The sequence below is a fragment of the Dendrobates tinctorius genome, unplaced genomic scaffold, assembly GCF_039654945.1.
Source record: "Dendrobates tinctorius isolate UK_male_01 unplaced genomic scaffold, ASM3965494v1 ptg000015l, whole genome shotgun sequence".
Classification (NCBI taxonomy): Eukaryota; Metazoa; Chordata; class Amphibia; order Anura; family Dendrobatidae; genus Dendrobates; species Dendrobates tinctorius.
In genome coordinates this window covers 47,579,306-47,598,245 of record NW_027361683.1, presented here as the reverse complement: position 1 = coordinate 47,598,245, position 18,940 = coordinate 47,579,306, and the positions used below count along the sequence as shown (strand labels likewise).

Here is an 18,940-nt window from a genome sequence, read left to right as displayed (position 1 = left end):
TCTAAAGTGGAAATGATCTATCATACCTCCCAGTGATACTGCCACTCTAAGATACTGCTGGAACTCTGCATGTATCGGAATGTGATAGTAGGCCTCCTTGAGATTTAATACTACCATGAAGCAATCTTTAAAAAGTAGTTTTATGGCTGACCTCACCAACTCCATTTTAAAGGATCGGACCAACAAGAATCTATTCAGACCCCTCAGATTAATAATGGTCCGAAAGGAACCGTCTGGATTCTTAATCAGGAAGAGGGGGGAATAGAACCCCTTACCTCTCTCTGACACAAACATCCATCAAGACTGCTTTCTGCCGTAGTTCCTGGACCTCAGAGTCCAACGCCATGGGAGTCAACATAAACCTGTCATGAGGTATTTCCCGGATCTCAAACTTAAGGCCTGTGCTGATGACCTGCATCCACACACTGTCCGAAGTTTTTGACCAGGCCGGATAGAAAGCCTCCCCCTCATCTGGGCTGGCAGTCATTGGGGTGATTTCCTGCGAACCCGGCAGGAACCGAACATATAACCTCTACCTTTCTTTTTGTTGCTGTCCCATCTAGTTTTATCCCTAGATGACCTCCTATGGCTGGACCACCTCCTACTGAAGTCACACATGTATGAAGGACCCGCTAAGCTAGGGAACTTTTTCTTGCTGTCCCCTGCCTTCTCCAAGAGTTCATCCAATACTGGCCCAAACAGATGTACTCCTTCACAAGGGATACTGCACAACTTAGACCTGGCCTGATGTAGTGTAAATATAAAAATGGCTATTTTGAGTCCATATTGAAATATGCAGAATGCATGCAGACCATTACAGAGCTGCATTTCTGGTCAAATATTTTCGCACAGACAATGCTCATAGTGGCAATCTTGAGAACTGTTTATTACCTGAAACCCTTTCACCTCACAAACAGTTCTAGTTTCTATATGTTGTTTGACAATGCTCATAGTGACAATTTTGAGAACTGTTTATTACCTGAAACCCTTTCATCTAACAGTACTAAGTTTCTATATGTTTGTTGCTTGTTATTGTGGTTTTATCTAAATCCATGTGTTTTTTTTGCTGTTGTATTGCAAGTAGTAGCCTTCTTTAATGCTGTATCTGAACCTTAGTGTTAAAAACTTTGCAATACACCTGAATATCCCTCGGCCAGCACTTTAGCCATAGAGCCCTGCGTGCAGCATTAGAAAGGGCTGCAGTTCTTGCTGCAAGCCCGAGTCCACTGAAGCGTCCAATTAAAAAGCAGCAGCCCCCTGGATCAAGGGAAGACAGAATACTGTCTCTAGAAGCCTTTTCCCTAAGCTGTTCGTCCAACCAGTTAAACCAATACAAAAATGGTGGGGGGAACAAGAGGCGCAATAGTGCCCTATCACTAGTGACACTAGAAGTATGAGCGGTATAATACAGTTCCACTCACATATTCCAGTTGTGTAACCCACAACTGGCTTGAGAGCATATCACAGAATCAGCTGCTGCAGGACCTCCACCAACCACTCGCACGTGGAAAAACCTTCAGAAAGTTGTGGGAAGCAGGGTGTGTTGCAGTCCGCGCTGCCGAGATTCACAAATCACCTGGGATGCAAGATGTTGTAGCAGTGTACTCCTTTATTTCCTCCTACGCGTTTCGGCGCCCTTCCTGGCACCTTCCTCAGGGATAACTAATAGTTATAGATAATAGATAATAGTTATCCCTGAGGAAGGTGCCAGGAAGGGCGCCGAAACGCGTAGGAGGAAATAAAGGAGTACACTGCTACAACATCTTGCATCCCAGGTGATTTGTGAATCTCGGCAGCGCGGACTGCAACACACCCTGCTTCCCACAACTTTCTAACCAGTTAAACCAGACCATTAACGACTTGGCTGTGCAGGTAGCCGCCACTGCCGGTCTAAGGGACCCTGCTGACGTTTCCCAGGTGCCCTTTAGAAAGACCCCTGCTTTCCTGTTCAACGGGTCCTTTAAATTCCCCATATCTTCAAATGGCAGTGAGGCCTTCCTGGATACTTTAGCAACTGCTGTATCTAGTTTCGGGGCTTTATCCCACGAGGACAAGGCTGATTCCTCAAATGGGTATCTTCTCTTGAAGGCTGGAGACAGAGACCCCTTTCTCTCAGGCTTCTTCCATTCACACGATCAGCGAACTGATCTTATCATTTAGCAGAAAGGATATGTGAAATTTCCGATCCAGACCCCTGAACATCACATACTGCATGGACTTCTCCAGCCGGGGCTTTACAATACCCATTGTATTGTTGACTGTTTTCACTAGCTGGTCCACTTGGTCAAGTGGAAAACAGGAACAACCTGACAGGGCCTCTGAAGATTAAGATGAATGCGATTAATCTGAACCAACCTCCCCAGAGTCACTCTCAGACCTGGGTCTTCTTTCCTTAAGGACCATCTCTAGGGAAAGGGATCTTGCTGAACCCCTGACGTCTGCTCTAACCATCTCCCTTTAACAGGAAGTCTGGAGACTCCTTCGCCACCATCTGCTGAATGCAAGGCTGGCATAGCTTTTTCCCTATAGTGGCCTGGTAGCGGAACTCCGCAATCCACACACTCTGTTTGGCCTTAGACGTACATTTCTTCCCCTAATAAAATATGGAGTGATAAGACGAAAACCACATCACCAAGTGAAGGAAGATCACTTACCAGTGACGTGCAACTGAATGGTACCGTATTCCGTGGGGGGCCTCTCTCAGCCAAAGGGTCATCCTTATGGGCTGGAGACTCATCCAGTCTACTCTTCTGACTGGATCTCGTGTCACCAACACGACCACCTGCTGTTACACTACGCGATCATTGCTGGGTGACCTTTATGTGGGGCTTCTCCATCTGCTGCTCTGGTGACTCCATATAGTTAGGTCCATAAATATTAGGACAGAGAACATTTTTCTAATTTTGGTTCTAGACATTACCACAATAAATTTTAAACAAAACAATTCAGATGCAGTTGAAATTCAGACTTTCAGCTTTCATTTGAGGGTATCCACATTAAAATTGGATGAAGCGTTTAGGCTTTTCAGCTCCTTAACATGTGCCACCCTGTTTTTAAAGGGACCAAAAGTAATTGGACAGATTAAATAATTGGAAATAAAATGTTCATTTCTAGTACTTGGTTGAAAACCCTTTGTTGGCAATGACTGCCTGAAGTCTTGAACTCATGGACATCACCAGACGCTGTGTTTCCTCCTTTTTGATGCTCTGCCAGGCCTTCACTGCGGTGGTTTTCAGTTGCTGTTTGTTTGTGGGCCTGTCTGAAGTTTAGTCTTTAACAAGTGAAATTCATGCTCAATTGGGTCGAGACCAGGTGACTGACTTGGCCATTCAAGAATATTCCACTTCTTTGCTTTAATAATCTCCTGGGTTGCTTTGGCTTTATCTTTTGGGTCATTGTCCATCTGTAGTATGAAACAACGACCAATCAGTTTGGCTGCATTTGGCTGGATCGGAGCACACAGTATGGCTCTCAATACCTCAGAATTCATTCGGCTGCTTCTGTCTTGTGTCACATCATCAATAAACACTAGTGACCCAGTGCCACTGGCAGCCATGCATGCCCAAGCCATCACACTGCCTCCGCAGTGTTTTACAGATGATGTGGTATGCTTTGGATCATGAGCTGTACCACGCCTTCGCCATACTTTTCTCTTTCCATCATTCTGGTAGAGGTTGATCTTGGTTTCATCTGTCCAAAGAATGTTCTTCCAGAACTGTGCAGGCTTTTTTAGAGGTTTTTTAGCAAAGTCTAGTCTAGCCTTTTTATTCTTGATGCTTATGAGTGGCTTTCACTGTGCAGTGAACCCTCTGTATTTTTTTTCATGCAGTCTTTATGGTAGATTTGGATATTGATACACCTACCTCCTGGAGAGTGTTGCTCACTTGGTTGGCTGTTGTGAAGGGGTTTCTCTTCACCATGGAGATTATTCTGCGATCATCCACCACTGTTGTCTTCCATGGGCGCCCAGGTCTTTTTGCATTGATGAGTTCACCAGTGGTTTCTTTCTTTCTCAGGATGTACCAAACTGTAGATTTTGCCACCCCTAAATGTAGCAATTTTTCGGATGATGTTTTTCTGTTTGTGCAGCTTAAGGATGGCTTGTTTCACCTGCATGGAGAGCTCCTTTGACCGCATGTTTCAGTCACAGCAAAACCTTCCAAATGCAAGCACCACACCTCAAATCAACTCCAGGCCTTTATCTGCTTAATTGAGAATGACATAACGAAGGGATTGCCCACATCTGTCCATGAAATAGCCTTGGAGTCAGTTGTCCAATTACTTTTGGTCCCTTTAAAAACAGGGTGGCACATGTTAAGGAGCTGAAACTCCTAAACGCTTCATCCAATTTTAATGTGGATACCCTCAAATGAAAGCTGAAAGTCTGAACTTCAACTGCATCTGAATTGTTTTGTTTAAAATTCATTGTGGTAATGTCTAGAACCAAAATTAGAAAAATGTTGTCTGTCCAAATATATTTGGACCCAACTGTATTGGGATATGGGCCTAGAAGCACCTGGCACCCACCATGGCCTCCTTAAAATAGATCCGGCCACTCCCCCTCTGGTACCGCCCCCAGTCAGGTCCAGCAGGATCTCTGTGTGGCCTGCCAGGTGCTACCATGCAGGCCGCTGGTGCATCGCGGCCCCTGCACTTTCTGCCCATGAAGCGAAGATTGCTCTTAGAGAGTGAGCCTTGAGGCCTTCCGGAGAAGATCTTCCTGCCAAAAGGTATGCTGTGCCAATGGCTGTTTTAATCCATCTGGCTACAGTAGCCCTGGATGCCTTCTTCCCCTTGTTCTTTCCTGTCATCTGGATGAAGAGATTAGAGTCCAAGTTTTTGTGATCTTCATGCAATGAAGCACCATCCTTTTTACATCTAATAGGTGAAGGGAGAACTCCTCGTCGTAGTTTTGGCAAAGCGTTGGTAGAATGATTTCCTGATTTCTGTGGAAGTCTGAATTTTTAAATATGGGTCTCTTATGGAAAGAGCCTGAATTTCACCAATATGTCTGGCTGATGTTATCGTCACTAGAAAGAGGGCTTTAAGAGTCACGGACCTCAGATGTTCCTGTTCTAAAGGTTCATACGGTTTTTTGCAAAGCTCACCCAGGACCAAGCCGAGATCCTAGGGGGGCACTGAGCTGTGTATTGTGGGCCTAATTCTCTAAGTAGCCTTAGTGAATCTCATAACCCATGGATGACTAGCTATTGGAGAATCAAACCCTGAACTTAGGGCTGCTATTTGCACCTTCAGAGTACTAGGTTTTAGGCCTTTATCAAAGCCAGAATGAAGAAAGTCCAGAATCCGGGGAATATCTGGGCCTTCTGAGATGGATACTGGAACTGAACTTTATGAGCAGAACTTTTTCCAGATCTTCCAGTAGATAGCTGAAGTGACCAGCTTCCTGCTCTTTTTTATGGTAGAGATGACCTGTTCCGACAGCCCTCTTGACCTCCTTCTCAGGATTCAGGCTGATAGCTGTAACATCCCTGGGTTTTGATGAAGTAGAGGCCATTGAATTAAGAGGTCCGGTCTTACTGGTAGAAGGACTGGATCTTCCCGGGCTATCCACTTTATTAGAGAACCAACTCCTCTTGGGCCAGTATGGTACTATTAAGATCACGGATGCTTGGCTCTCCTGAATCTTCCTTAGGACTCTTGGTATGAGATAGAAGCGGTGCGAAGGCATGGCCCAGATTCATATTCCAGCTCTGTGCTAAGGCGTCTACGCCTGTCGGAGCATCCCTCAGGATTAATGAGAAAAACTTTTGTTTTTGCATTTTTTCTTGAGGCAAATAAGTATTTATGGAGTCCCCCAGCATTGGGTCAGTTGGACAAAGACCACCTGGATTAGTGACCATTCTGAGGGTTTAATTTTCTCTGCTTAAGAAGTCGGCCAATTGATTCTTTGAGCCTTTTAGGTGAACTGCTGTGACTGACCTTACAGTCATGGCCAAAAGTTTTGAGAATGACACAAATATATTTTCACATGATCTGCTGGCCTCTGGTTTTTATGTGTGTTTGTCAGATGTTTTTATCACATACAGAAATATAATTGCAATCATATTATGAGTAGCAAAAGGTTATATTGACAGTTAGAATGAGTTAATGCAGCAAGTCAATATTTGCAGTGTTGACCCTTCTTCAGGACCTCAGCAATTCTCCCTGGCATGCTCTCAATCAACTTCTGGATCAAATCCTGACTGATAGCAGTCCATTCTTGCAAAATCAATGCTTTTATTTTGTCTGAATTTGAAGGTTTTTGTTTGTCCACCCGTCTCTTAATCCCATTGAGAACTTGTGGTCAATCATCAAGATCTGGGGAGTTTCCAGGCCATGGTCCCAAAATCTCTATGTTTTGTTCCCTGAGCCATTTAGTTATCACCTTTGCTTTATGGCAAGGTGCTCCATCATGTTGAAAAAGGCATTGTTGATCGCCAAACTGCTCTTGGACGGTTGGGAGAAGTTGCTCTCAGAGGACATTCTGGTAACATTCTTTATTCATGGCTGTGTTTTTAGGCAAGACTGAGAGAGCCCATTCCCTTGGCTGAGAAGCAACCCCACACATGAATGGTTTCAGGATGCTTGACAGTTGGCATGAGACAAGACTGGTGGTAGCGCTCACCTGGTCTTCTCCGAATAAGCCGTTTTCCAGATGTCCCAAACAATCGAAAAGGGGATTCATCAAAGAAAATGACTTTACCCCAGTCCTCAGCAGTCCACTCCCTGTACCTCTTGCAGAATATCAGTCTGTCCATGATGTTTTTTCTGGAGAGAAGTGGCTTCTTTGCTGCCCTCCTTGAGACCAGGCTTTGCTCCAAGAGTCTCCGCCTCACAGTGCGTGCAGATGCACTCACACCTGCCTGCTGCCATTCCTGAGCAAGCTCTGCACTGCTGGTAGCCCGATCCCGCAGCTGAAACACTTTTAAGAGACTGTCCTGGCACTTGCTGGTCTTTCTTGGGCGCCCTGGAGCCTTTTTGGCAACAAGGGAACCTCTCTCCTTGAAGTTCTTGATGATGCGATAGATTGTTGACTGAGGTGCAATCTTTCTAGCTGCGATACTCTTCCCTGTTAGGCCATTTTTGTGCAGTGCAATGATGACTGCACGTGTTTCTTTAGAGATAACCATGGTTAACAGAAGAGAAACAATGATGCCAAGCACCAGCCTCCTTTTAAAGTGTCCAGTGGTGTCATTCTTACTTAATCATGACAGACTGATCTCCAGCCCTGTCCTCATCAACACCCACACCTGTGTTAATGGAGCAATCACTGAAACGATGTTAGCTGGTCCTTTTAAGGCAGGGCTGCAATGATGTTGAAATGTGTTTTGGGGGATAAAGTTCATTTTCTAGGCAAATATTGACTTTGCAAGTAATTGCTGTTAAGCTGATCACTCTTTATAACATTCTGGAGTATATGCAAATTGCCATTAGAAAAAATGAAGCAGTAGACTTTGTAAAAATTAATATTTGTGTCATTCTCAAAACTTTTGGCCATGACTGTACTGTCAGTTCTGCCCAGGAAAATATTGCGTCTGAAATTTTGCAGGTGACTGTGCCTCGGGCCTCCTTGGTGTAGTAGGAAGGCTACTGTTAAGTTGTCTGAGAAGATCCTGATGTGTTGGTCTCTTAAATGTTCTTGATACCCTCTTAGGGCTTCCCAAACTGCTCTTAGCTCTCTGTATTTTGAGGACCTGCTGCACACTGCTGTGGGCCAAGCTCCCTGAAGGTAACTTCCTTCCACCTCATGCTCTGCGGCCTCCCCTCAAACACTCTCGCACCCCTCCAATCTATTCTAAACTCTGCTGCCCGACTAATCCACCTGTCCCCCCGCTATTCCCCAGCTTCTCCCCTCTGTCAATCCCTTCACTGGCTCCCAATTGCCCAGAGACTCCATTACAAAACCCTAACCATGACATACAAAGCCATCCACAACTTGTCTCCTCCATACATCTGTGACCTCGTCTCCCGGTACTTTCCTGCACGCAACCTCCGATCCTCACAAGATCTCCTTCTCTACTCCCCTCTTATCTCCTCTTCCCACAATCGCATACAAGATTTCTCTCGCGCATCACCCCTACTCTGGAACTCTCTACCACAACATATCAGACTCTCACCTACCATCAAAACCTTCAAAAAGAGCCTGAAGACCCACCTCTTCCGACAAGCCTATAACCTGCAGTAACCACCGATCGACCAAACCGCTGCACGACCAGCTCTACCCTCGCCTACTGTATTATCACCCATCCCTTGAAGATTGTGAGCCCTCGCGGGCAGGGTCCTCTCTCCTCCTGTACCAGTTATGACTTGTATTGTTTAAGATTATTGTACTTGTTTTTATGTATACCCCCCTCACATGTAAAGCGCCATGGAATAAATGGCGCTATAACAATAAATAATAATAATAATAATAATAATAATAATAATGTGATCCCCCCAGCCTGTAAGGCTTGCACCAGTAGTGATGTTGACACACGTAGACGTCCTCCAGGGCCGTCCTCTTCCGAGTAAATCTGTATTGGTCCACCATGACAGGGACTCTTACCTCTCCGGATAGTCGCATCCTTACATCCAGGAATACTTCTCTGGCTGCCAGGGTTTCCTGCTGCAATTTCCTCGAATGATATTGACTACATTGGACACTGGAAATACATGAGGTCATCAGGCCCAGAATTCTCATAGCTCTCCTTATGGGGACATATTTCCATTTTTGTATTGACTGGATCTCCGGTCTGATTGCCTGCTGTTTGTATAGTGGTAGGAAAGAGTGTTCCTGTTCTGTATCCAGAAGAACTCCAAGAAACATCTTTCTTTCAGGATTGAAATTTGACTTTCCTCGATTTATTAGCCATCCTAGTCTCCAGGACTGACACCATTAATGCTAAATTTTCCTCCTTCTGTTGTGGGGAGTATGCTACTAGTAGCAGGTCATCTAGGTAGATGATGAGAATCTCTCTGTCTTAGGAAGGTCATTGCGTCTGCCATGTGCTTGGTAAAGATTCGAGGGGCAGAAAAAAGACCAAAGGGTAGACATCTGAACTGGAAGTGTTGTACTCTGCTTTGGTTCCTTATTTCGAACCTGAGGTATTGCTGGTATGAAGCATGGATTGGTACGTGGTAATAAGCACTCTAAATCTAGAGTGCTCATTACCGAGTCCATTTTTTATCAGTGGTATAATGGACTTGAGCGACTCCATTTTGAACTGTTTGTATGTTACCCAACGGTTCAATGGTCTGAGGTTGATTATTGTCCGAAATTCTCCTCCTGTTTTTTTATGGAGAAGAGCGTTAAGTAATGCCCCCGAAATCTCTGGGAGGTAGGAACATCCATGATGGCCTTCGTTTCTAAAAGGTCCTGGATGTCTTTCAGGAGTCTTTGATGTACTGCTGAGGACTGTGCCCGGGTTAAGCAAAATCTTTTGGTGGGGCAACTGGTTGAATTGTATCCTGTATCATTGTACTGAGTGATCTCCTGCGAACCTCTGAGAAAGCCTTGGAGTCTCCCCCATCTCCTCTGCTCATTGCCTGCTGGATTTTGGCTCCAGATCCTGGAATGAACTTCTTCCTTTCCCACCTTTGGGGTAACTCCACCTTCCGGAATTCCCTTTCCCTTTGTAGTCCTGCCTAGGGTGGAAGTGAGTCCTCCGAAAGGACGGCATTCTTTTTGGCTTTTGTTATGGAAAGCCTTTCTTTGACCCTTTCTCAAGTAGCTCATCCAGCACTGGACCGAACACGTGTAGGCCGAGAAAGGTATTGAACAGAGCTTGTTCTTGGACTGGGTGTATCCTGTCCATGACCTAAGCCACAGGGCTCTCTTTGCTGCATTGGATAGTGCATTGTTCCTTGTAGTGAAGCGGACTGATTCCGCTGAGGCATCTGCCATAAAGTCGGTTGCCATCTTTAAAAGTGGTAGTGATCTGAGGATCTCTTCTCTGGGTGTTTTGCTTTTAATTTGGTTTTCCAATTCTTCAACCCATTGGCTCATTGACCTGGCTACTGAGGTCGCTGCTAGGTTTGCATTCATGATGGCCGCTGATGCCTCCAAGGTCTTCTTGAGGAGGTCCTATGATCTCTTGTCCATAGGGTCTTTTAGACCGGACGAATCTTCGAAAGGGATTGCCGTCTTTTTTGAAACCCTTACCACCGGGATGCCGATTTTTGGCACAGATTCCCATACTTTAGTCTCCTCAGGGTCAAAGGGGAGACGGTAAAGTCCCTTGGCATTACGAGCTTTTTTTCCCCGACGTCCTTCCATTCTTCCAGAATCATTGCTGTTATGTGCTGGTTTACAGGAAAGACTGTTTATGCGAGCTCTCAGGCATCCGAATATCTCGTCTTGGACTGTTAACAGTTCCGTGGAGTCCTCTACATTCATGCTACTCCTGACAGCTTGCACGAGCATGTCTGTATTCTCAGCAGAAAAGATACTTTTTCCTCCCTTCCGAGATTGCTGCTGAGGAACATTCTCCTTCATCAGAGTCCGAAATGGAGTAGGCTGATACCTCTCCTTCGGAGCTTGGTTCCTCACCCCATCTAGGTCTTTTGGGACAGGGAGACTGTGCAGGAACCATTGTTGAAACTGTTGCTTGTACCTCCTCAATAATCATGGACCTAATATTGTCCAGTGGGGGGGGGGTCTGTTTCCCTTTCAGTAGTTTTTCACATAGTTTCTTGGTATGCCCTTCTGGGAGTATGGCTGAGCAGAGAGGGCACTTGTTACCCTTACATTTGGTTGCTGTAGCTGAGGGTTTATGCGCCTCCTGAAATAAATGTAAAGAAGTGCCTGTAGCTGTGTATCTAGCAACCTTTAGAAGACCCCTACCACCGTTTACTTATCACCAGGGGTGATTCCAGGGTTTGGATGTCAGGACGGCTAAGGGCCCCGTTACACGTATCGATGTCCCAGCGATCCCACCAACGATCCGACGTGGATGGGATCGCTGGAACATGGTTAGCTGGTCGCTGGTGAGCTGTCACAGACAGCCCCTCCGGCGATCAGGACCAGCGTGCACGCTGGTTTCCAATGTAAACAGCGGGTATCTAAGAGCCGCGCGGCTCTTAGATACCCGCTGTTTACATTGGAAACCAGCTCCCAGCATCGCTGATCGCTGGTCTCTCGCTGCCACACGCAGCGATGAGCGCTGGCCAGCGGGAGACCAACGATCAAAAAATGGCCCAGTACGTTCGAGCGCGATCAGCGATACCCGGCAGGGGGGCCGGTCGCTGATCCATGTCACACACAGCGATATCGCTGGTGAGATCGCTGTGGCATCACAAAATCAGCGATCTCGCTGGTGATATCGCTGTGTGTGACGGGGCCTTAACACTCTCCATCTGAGTCAAGTGTGCTGTCAACTGTCCGTCTTTTAAGTAGTCCGCCTTACCTAGCTTCAAGACATCTGATTTGTCTCCTTCTGAGCTCAGCTGCTGTTGATTTCGGCGCCCCCAGTCCCTGGCCATACTCCGCGTGGAACACGTCGGCCGCCCTGAGCCTTGATGGAAGCCACGCCCCCTCGACATCAGCAATGACAAGGGCTTTGTACGCAGCGTGTCCCAGAATGCTGAGGGGCCTCTCTCGGTTCAGCGTTCTTGCGGAGTATCGCCCAGCTGTTCTCTGTTCTGAACCACCACGCGAGGGGGGGGGGGGTTTAATTTCCTGGGAGCCCTGCGCTCCTCTGCGTCTGTCCCCGATAGGGACAGGAAAAACACTGAAGGGTGGTAGGGGCTATTTAAACTCTTCTGTGTTCCTATCCCTATCAAGGATACAATACGAAGGACAACTTCCTGGTGGTGCTGTCAGGAGGGACATCCTGGAAAACAGGATTTTTGGATACTAACCGTAATCTGTTTCCCAGAGACTTAATTGGGGGAAACAGCACCCGCCCATGTTTGACAGCTGTATTAATGGCTATTATTATAGCTTGTGTGTATTTCTTTCCTTGTTCATTTACACCATTACTTCTCCTAATGCTTTCTCACTAACTGATTAAGCAAATGCCAGTTAGTGTGGAGGAGCTAATTTTTGTGCAGTGTCAGAATTCTAGTGGCAGCAGCATACACCCATGGTTTCTTGTGTCCCCCAATAAAGGCTCCGAGAAACAGATTTTACGGCAAGTAACCAAAAATTCTATTCTGTTTTTGCATGTATTTAAGAGAAAATGGTCTATTTTTATTTGTTGAGCTTAGTGAAAATTGCAATTTACTAATTTATTTTTTTTTTGTAATGGCAACAAGGTTTTTTTTTTTTTTATACACGCTCTAGTTCCTGTTCTTTCTGTGAGGTCTTTTCTTATCAGTAGAGGCAGGATTACAATGTCAAGTAACATCTCACAGCAGAAAAAGGATGTACCATTTATAATATTCACCATTGCAGCTGGACATGCTCCCCCTTCTCTTCACAATTGTTGCCTAGGCTCATTAGACACTTCAATACAAAAAAAAAAAAAAAAAGAGGGTTGGAATAGACAATTATTTCTGTAACAAAAGTAAGTATGAGTCTCAAAAAGCCTTAATGGACAGTGTGAAAATTGAAAGATTACTATTTTTTATTTTTAATACAGATTGTGCTATATCAAAAAAGACCAATATTTTGGAAAGTAAAAACCTGATTTAATCAGGTGGTCATTTTCTGGTGATAGGTTCAATTAAAAGGAACCTGACATAAGATATATGCTGCCATATCCACAGCCAGGTATGTTTGACTTTGAAACGTTGCATCATTTCAAAGAAAAGCAAACTGTAAAGCAGCAGGGGACCGAAGTGCACAGGAGACTAGTCAGAAAGGCGGGTCTCCGACAGCTTCTCCCTGCCCGAGATTATACAGTCTGATACATGCTGCCATGTATTGAGCAGCAAATATCAGTTGTCAGGTGTCCTTTAAGGCTGTTGCGCTATAAAAGCCAAGTGTGATCAGTTTCCAAACTATCCACTAATCCTAATGTCTCAATGGAACGATGAAGAAGCAAAATGTAAGCAAAGCTTTATTCGGCGCATTAACAAAATATGAATCAGCATAACCCATTAGAAAACAGCTTTATTAGTTACGTTACAGTGCAACCAAAATGGAATACAGAAGACCGTTCTGCTGGGCTTTATAAGTATTTACACAATCTCATGAAAAGCTTCCATTATTCTGAAGTGCAAGATTTCTTAAGCTGACATTCGTAGACATTTCTAGGGCTGGAACATTGGTCACATTGACTCATTACCCCAGTCTATTCAGCAAGTTTGCCATCCACATTAGTCTTTAAAAAGTAAAATAATTTTTGTAAAAATGGCTTTCGTATGCAAATAAAGTTATGGAAACAGCTTCTGAAAAAGTGGCAAGTTTTGTCTTGTGCAGCAAGAATGTGCGTAGGAGCCAGGGCTATGGAGTCAGAGTCGTGGTGTTGGAGTCAATTTTGGTGGAGTCATGGAAATTGAGGAGTCTGAGTCGGAGGTTTGGCTTACCGACACCACAGCCCCAGTAGGAGCTCCTAAAAAGAGAGCACTAGGCGTAATACTTTTAACATCAGAGGTTGACATACTTGGAGGCTAAGAACACGCAATGATCATTTGACAAACAAAAAAAACATTAAAAACTACATGATTCCATATCTTGTTCATAAGGAAATTAAATAAAAGAAAACATGAAACCAGATGGCTGCGAGTGGTCACCTGCAGAAAAAGATAAGATAAAAGTTAGCATTACCAATGAAAACACAAACATTTTTGCATAAATACATCTGGCTCACACCTACTTCACCATGTTTGGTGTGAAACATTATATCGTGCGGTTACGCACCAGAGATGAACCAGGTGGAATGGTGCGGCACAATGTTATTTTAGCCACAAACACGCCTTTACTTTAGCGTTTCCCAAATATTGGGCCATTTTAAAATCATAATTTGGCCTTTGTGTGTCAATGGCTACAGTGTAACGAGCAATTAACCCTTCCATGACAAAATATTTCTTACTGCAATAAGACAAACTCAAAGCTTTTTTTTGTGGTAGACCAAGCCATATGAAGGTTTGTTTTTTGCGTTTTGAGCTGTAGTTTTGAATGCCACTGCTCGTTTTATCAAAGAAATCGTAAAAAAACAAAACAATTCCATCATTGTTCATTGGGTGGTAAAAAGGAGGAGTTGATAACTTTATTCTCCAGGTTCTTTGACAATGGCAGTAACAGTGCGCCAGCATAGGGCTGCAATGGCAGCTTTGGGCCTGCTCCTGATCCTTTGAAACCCAACATATTTGTGATACTTTTTTGGACAGGATACCAAATTTTGCAAAAAAAAACAACCCCAAAAAAACTAATTTTAACCCCTTAAGGACCAAGCCATTTTGTAGGTTAATGACCAGGCCTTAATTTTGAAAATCGGACCACTGTCACTTTATGTGCTTATAACTCTGGAGCGCTTCAATAGACCCTGCTGATTCTGAGACCGTTTTTCCGTGACATAATGAACTTCATGTTAGTGGTAAAATTTCTTAGATATGACTTGCGTTTATTTATGAAAACAGAAATATGGAGAAAATTTTTAAAACAATTTTCAAACTTAATTTTTATGCCTTTAAATCAGAGATATGTCACAAAAAAATAGTTAATAAAGATCATTTCCCTCATGGCTACCTTACATCAGCACAATTTTGTAACCAAAATTTTTTTTTGTTAGGAAGTTGTAAGGGTTAAAAGTTGACCAATGATTTCTCATTTTTCCAACAAAATTTACAAAACCATTTTTTTAGGAACCATCTCACATTTGAACGGAGTTTGGGGAGTCAATATAATAGAAAATACCCAAAAGTGACACCATTCTAAAAACTGCACCCCTAAAGGTGTTCAAAACCACATTCAAGAAGTTTATTAACACTTTAGGTACTTCACAAGAATTGAAGCAATGTCGAAGGAAAAAAAAAAAATGAACATTTAACTTTTTTTCCCCAAAATTTTTATTTGGGCACAATTTTTTTTATTTTGTCAAGGGATTCAGGAGAAAACGAACCACAATAAAAAAAAAAACCATACGTTTTCCACAAAAATGATGTTTTCACCCCCAATTTTTATTTTCCCAAGGGTAACAGGACCCCAAAAGTTATTGTGCAATTTGTCCTGAGTACGCTGATACCTCATATGTGGGGGTAAACCACTATTTGGGCACATGGCAGAGCTCGGAAGGGAAGCAGCGCCATTTGACTTTTTTGGCTGGAATTGAGATCGATCGCCATGTCGCATTTGGAGAGCCCCTGATGTACCTAAACAGTGGAACCCCCCTCCCCCCCCACAAGTGACACCATTTTGGAAACCAGATCCCCCAAGGAGCTTATCTAAATGTGTGGTGAGCACTTTGAACCCCAGAGTGCTTCACAGAAGTTTATAACGTAGAGCCGTGAAAATAAAAAAAAAAAAAAAAAAAAAATCATTTTTTTCCACCAAAATTATCTGTTTGGGTAACAAGAGAAACTAGACCCCCAAAGTTGTTGTGCAATTTGTCCCGAGTACGCTGATACCCCATATGTGGGGGGAAACCACTGATCGCCTTACTGCGATCCTTGGGAGGCAGAATGCACAAATCCACAAAAGGTGAAGAATTGGTTTTATTTTTACACCGTTCCTCATACGGTATTAGTGATTAGGCGACTTTATTCCTCGGGTCGGTGTGATTACAGCGATACCAGATTTATATCCTTTTTTCATGTTTAGCTTCTGTCACACACTAAAAAACGCTTTTTTTTGGAGATTTTTTTCTAAGAAATTTTTGCATCGCCGTATTTTGAGAGCTATAGTTTTTCCATATTTCGGCCAACAGAGTCATGTGCGGGCTTGCTTTTTACGGGACAAGGTGACATTTTTATTGGTACCATTTTCGGGCACATAACGTTTTTTGATCGCTTTCTATTTCGATTTTTGTGGAGGCAGAATTAACAAAAACCAGCAATTCAGAAATTGTCTTTTCCGCTGATGGAGCTGTATGGCAGCTTGTTTTTTGCGGGACAAGATGACGTTTTCAGCGGTACCATGTTTATTTATATCCGTCTTTTTGATTGCGTGTTATTGCACTTTTTCCAACCAGTATGATTACACTGCTTCGAAAAAGTATAATTTGCTACTCGTGTTTTTCTTTTTACGGCGTTCACTGAAGGGGTTAACTAGGGTGACGATTTTATGGATGGGATTTTTACGGACGCGGCGATACCAAATGTGTGTTTTTTGGTTTATTTATTTTTTACTTACATAAAATGTATTTTTTTAGGGGAATTTTTAGAGGAGTTTTGTTTATTTTTATTATTTTAATATATATTTTAAAAAAAATTTTTTTTTTTTTTTACCTTGTCCCTTTATGGGACTTTCACTTTCATTTCAGGTATAATACATTGCAATGCTCCAGCATTGGAATGTATTATGCCTATGGAGAAAGCTGCTGAGACCATGCTTTGAGCATGGTCTCGGCAGCTTTCCGTAGCTGAATGACCCAGAGGTTGCCATGGAAAACCACCGGGTCATCATGGCACAGATCGGGCTCCATGATTACATCGTGGGGATGCCGATCTGAGACAGAGGGAGCCCCCCGACTCTCTGCCTCCCCCCTGAATGCTGCGATCGTGCTCAATCGCAGCAGTCAGGGGGTTAACAGCCAGGGGCGGCAGGGCCGCTGCTCCTGGCTGTCAGTGCAGGATGCTCAGCCACTGCAGCGCTGAGCTCCTGCACTGATCAGGTAGGAGATGCTGAAATTTCAGCATCTCCTGCCTGATCGCTGGTGTGTTTGTTCAGTCAGATTGACTGACTAATCACAGTGCTTGGGGTGCAGGGACCGAATGCAAGGGTCGCTGCACCCCTTGCCGCGCTTGACAGCTGTCGGCACTGAACTGTCACTGTGTTTACACGCAGTGACAGTTCAAAGGCATTAAGTGCACAATCCGTCCTGGAGCGGTAAGTTACAACCACCCATGACGGACTGTGCACGTCCATGGACGTTAAGGTGTTAAAAGGAGAAAAGTTTAAACTTATATTTTTTTATTACTTTTTTGGGAGTCGGTGCACATGTAAAGTATTTGCAGCAGAAGAGTCTGCACCATTTCTGCATCCCTTCGCAGAAAAAAATGCTACGTAAAGTGAGTTTTTTTTTTTATACATTTTCCAGACTTTATTTGAATGCATAAAAACCACTGCAAAACACTGAAAGATTTGACATGCAGCAGTATTGAAACCGCTTTAAGTCTAAACAAAAAATAAGCAACGTCTGTAAGAGATATGGGTTTAATAGCGTCCTGAAGCCGTGTGGCTGCTGCACAGAGAGCCCCGCTGCTGGGAGGAAATTAACTTTACTCCATTTGCCAGCCTTGGGCTTTTGGTCATAGAGGTGATGCCAGAATGGCTTCAGTCACCGCTCAGTACATAGCGAGTGGAGCTGTAACCACACCCCGACATCTACTGACAGTTGGCTCAGCGGTGTAAAGTTGGATGTCAGTCTGTACCGGGGGAATGATTGCAGTTGCTGCTCACCATGTACTGCCGCCCCTCTATAATCATATCTGACGGTTTGGGAGGCGACATGTTATTCTGCCACGTGCACATGACATTGAGATTTTTCTTTATTAAATTGTTCAAAAGGTAAACAAAGATTTAAAATATATCAAATATAGGTATAATGAAAATCACAAAATATAGAAACATTAGTTATTTCTTTTTATATCCAAGCCATCCCTAAATCCTCCAGATCACCCAACCCACGTATGTACTGTAATAACCTTATTTTAGCTTTTAGGCTCCTTAGAAAAACTGAACCTGTGATCAATCACATATACTATTCTACTGTAAAATCATAGTATTGCAGCATATAGTAAAATCAGCCCCCGTGTCTGAGCTTCACAGGATGTAAATCAAGAGCCGCGGAGACACCATCACATGTTTCTCAACATGTGATGGTGTCTCCGCAGTGTTGGATGTTGATCTCCATGAGGTCATTCATCCTCATTTTTCACAGTCTTTTACTAGGCATTGCTCCTACTAGCCAGTTTCCTACTCCACACTGATGAGGGGCAATACCCCGAAACAGCTGTCTGTGGATGGATACCATGTTTTGGCATAGGTGGTTTCCTTCATTGGAGACTGCCCTTCCCGTGGTTGTTCCTTCCCGGTGAAAGACCTGGCTAGTCATTGCTTGCGTTGAGAAACATGTGATGGTGTCTCCGCGGCTCTTGATTTACATGTTTTTGCATATTTCCCATAAGGGATGGGGGGCATTGCTCTAGCATCACTGCGTTGAGAAACATGTGATGGTGTCTCCGCGGCTCTTGATTTACATGTTTTTGCATATTTCCCATAAGGGATGGGGGCATTGCTCTAGCATCACTGCGTTGAGAAACATGTGATGGTGTCTCCGCAGTGTTGGATGTTGATCTCCATGAGGTCATTCATCCTCATTTTTCACTGAGCTTCACAGGAAACCTAAGATTGCAATTACATGGCCACCGGCTGCAATGGTACCCAGGGCTGTGGAGTCGGAGTCATGGAGTCGGAGCTCATTTTGGTGGAGTCGGTATAAAATGGACCGACTCCTAAAATATATAATAAATTGGGTACAGTAATTCAATGCAGAATGTGCTGAATATTTTTTCTTAGGAATTTGGGAAAGTTATGAAATGTCCTATAAATGACTGTTCTATTCCTGATCTAAGGCTACATTCACACACAGCGTTTTTTGAAGATACATTTTTCAGCTGCAAAAGCAGATCAGCTTTTTAAAAAAACGCATCACTTGAAAGGTTTTTGAGCTCATAGATAATGTTTTCAATAGCAAAAGTAGATTAGAAATCTGCTCTATCCATTTATCCATATCTTATCTGTACCAAAAAGAATGAAAGCCGGGTAGCACACAGACTAACACTTTTTTTTTTTTAAGCACCAGTCAGGTACACCTCATAGCTGCCCAAAAGGACGCCCAGGACAGGCATTGCT

General features: G+C 43.8%; 1 protein-coding gene and 1 long non-coding RNA gene across 3 annotated transcripts in view; both read right to left on the bottom strand.

Moving 5' to 3' along the window:
• The window catches only part of LOC141077161 (uncharacterized), a 392,656-nt gene extending 391,017 nt beyond the window's left edge, over positions 1 to 1,639 (bottom strand). Inside the window, exon 1 of the long non-coding RNA XR_012227533.1 lies at positions 1,422 to 1,639. This is a non-coding gene — a long non-coding RNA (uncharacterized lncRNA). The remainder of the gene's footprint in view (positions 1 to 1,421) is intronic.
• Positions 1,640 to 13,018: 11,379 nt separating this feature from the next.
• CTPS1 (CTP synthase 1) overlaps positions 13,019 to 18,940 on the bottom strand; it is a 114,119-nt gene continuing 108,197 nt past the window's right edge. For both annotated transcript variants that reach the window (XM_073564152.1, XM_073564153.1), the window contains exon 19: positions 13,019 to 13,659. The gene's annotated coding sequence lies outside the window, so the exon portion shown is untranslated. The remainder of the gene's footprint in view (positions 13,660 to 18,940) is intronic.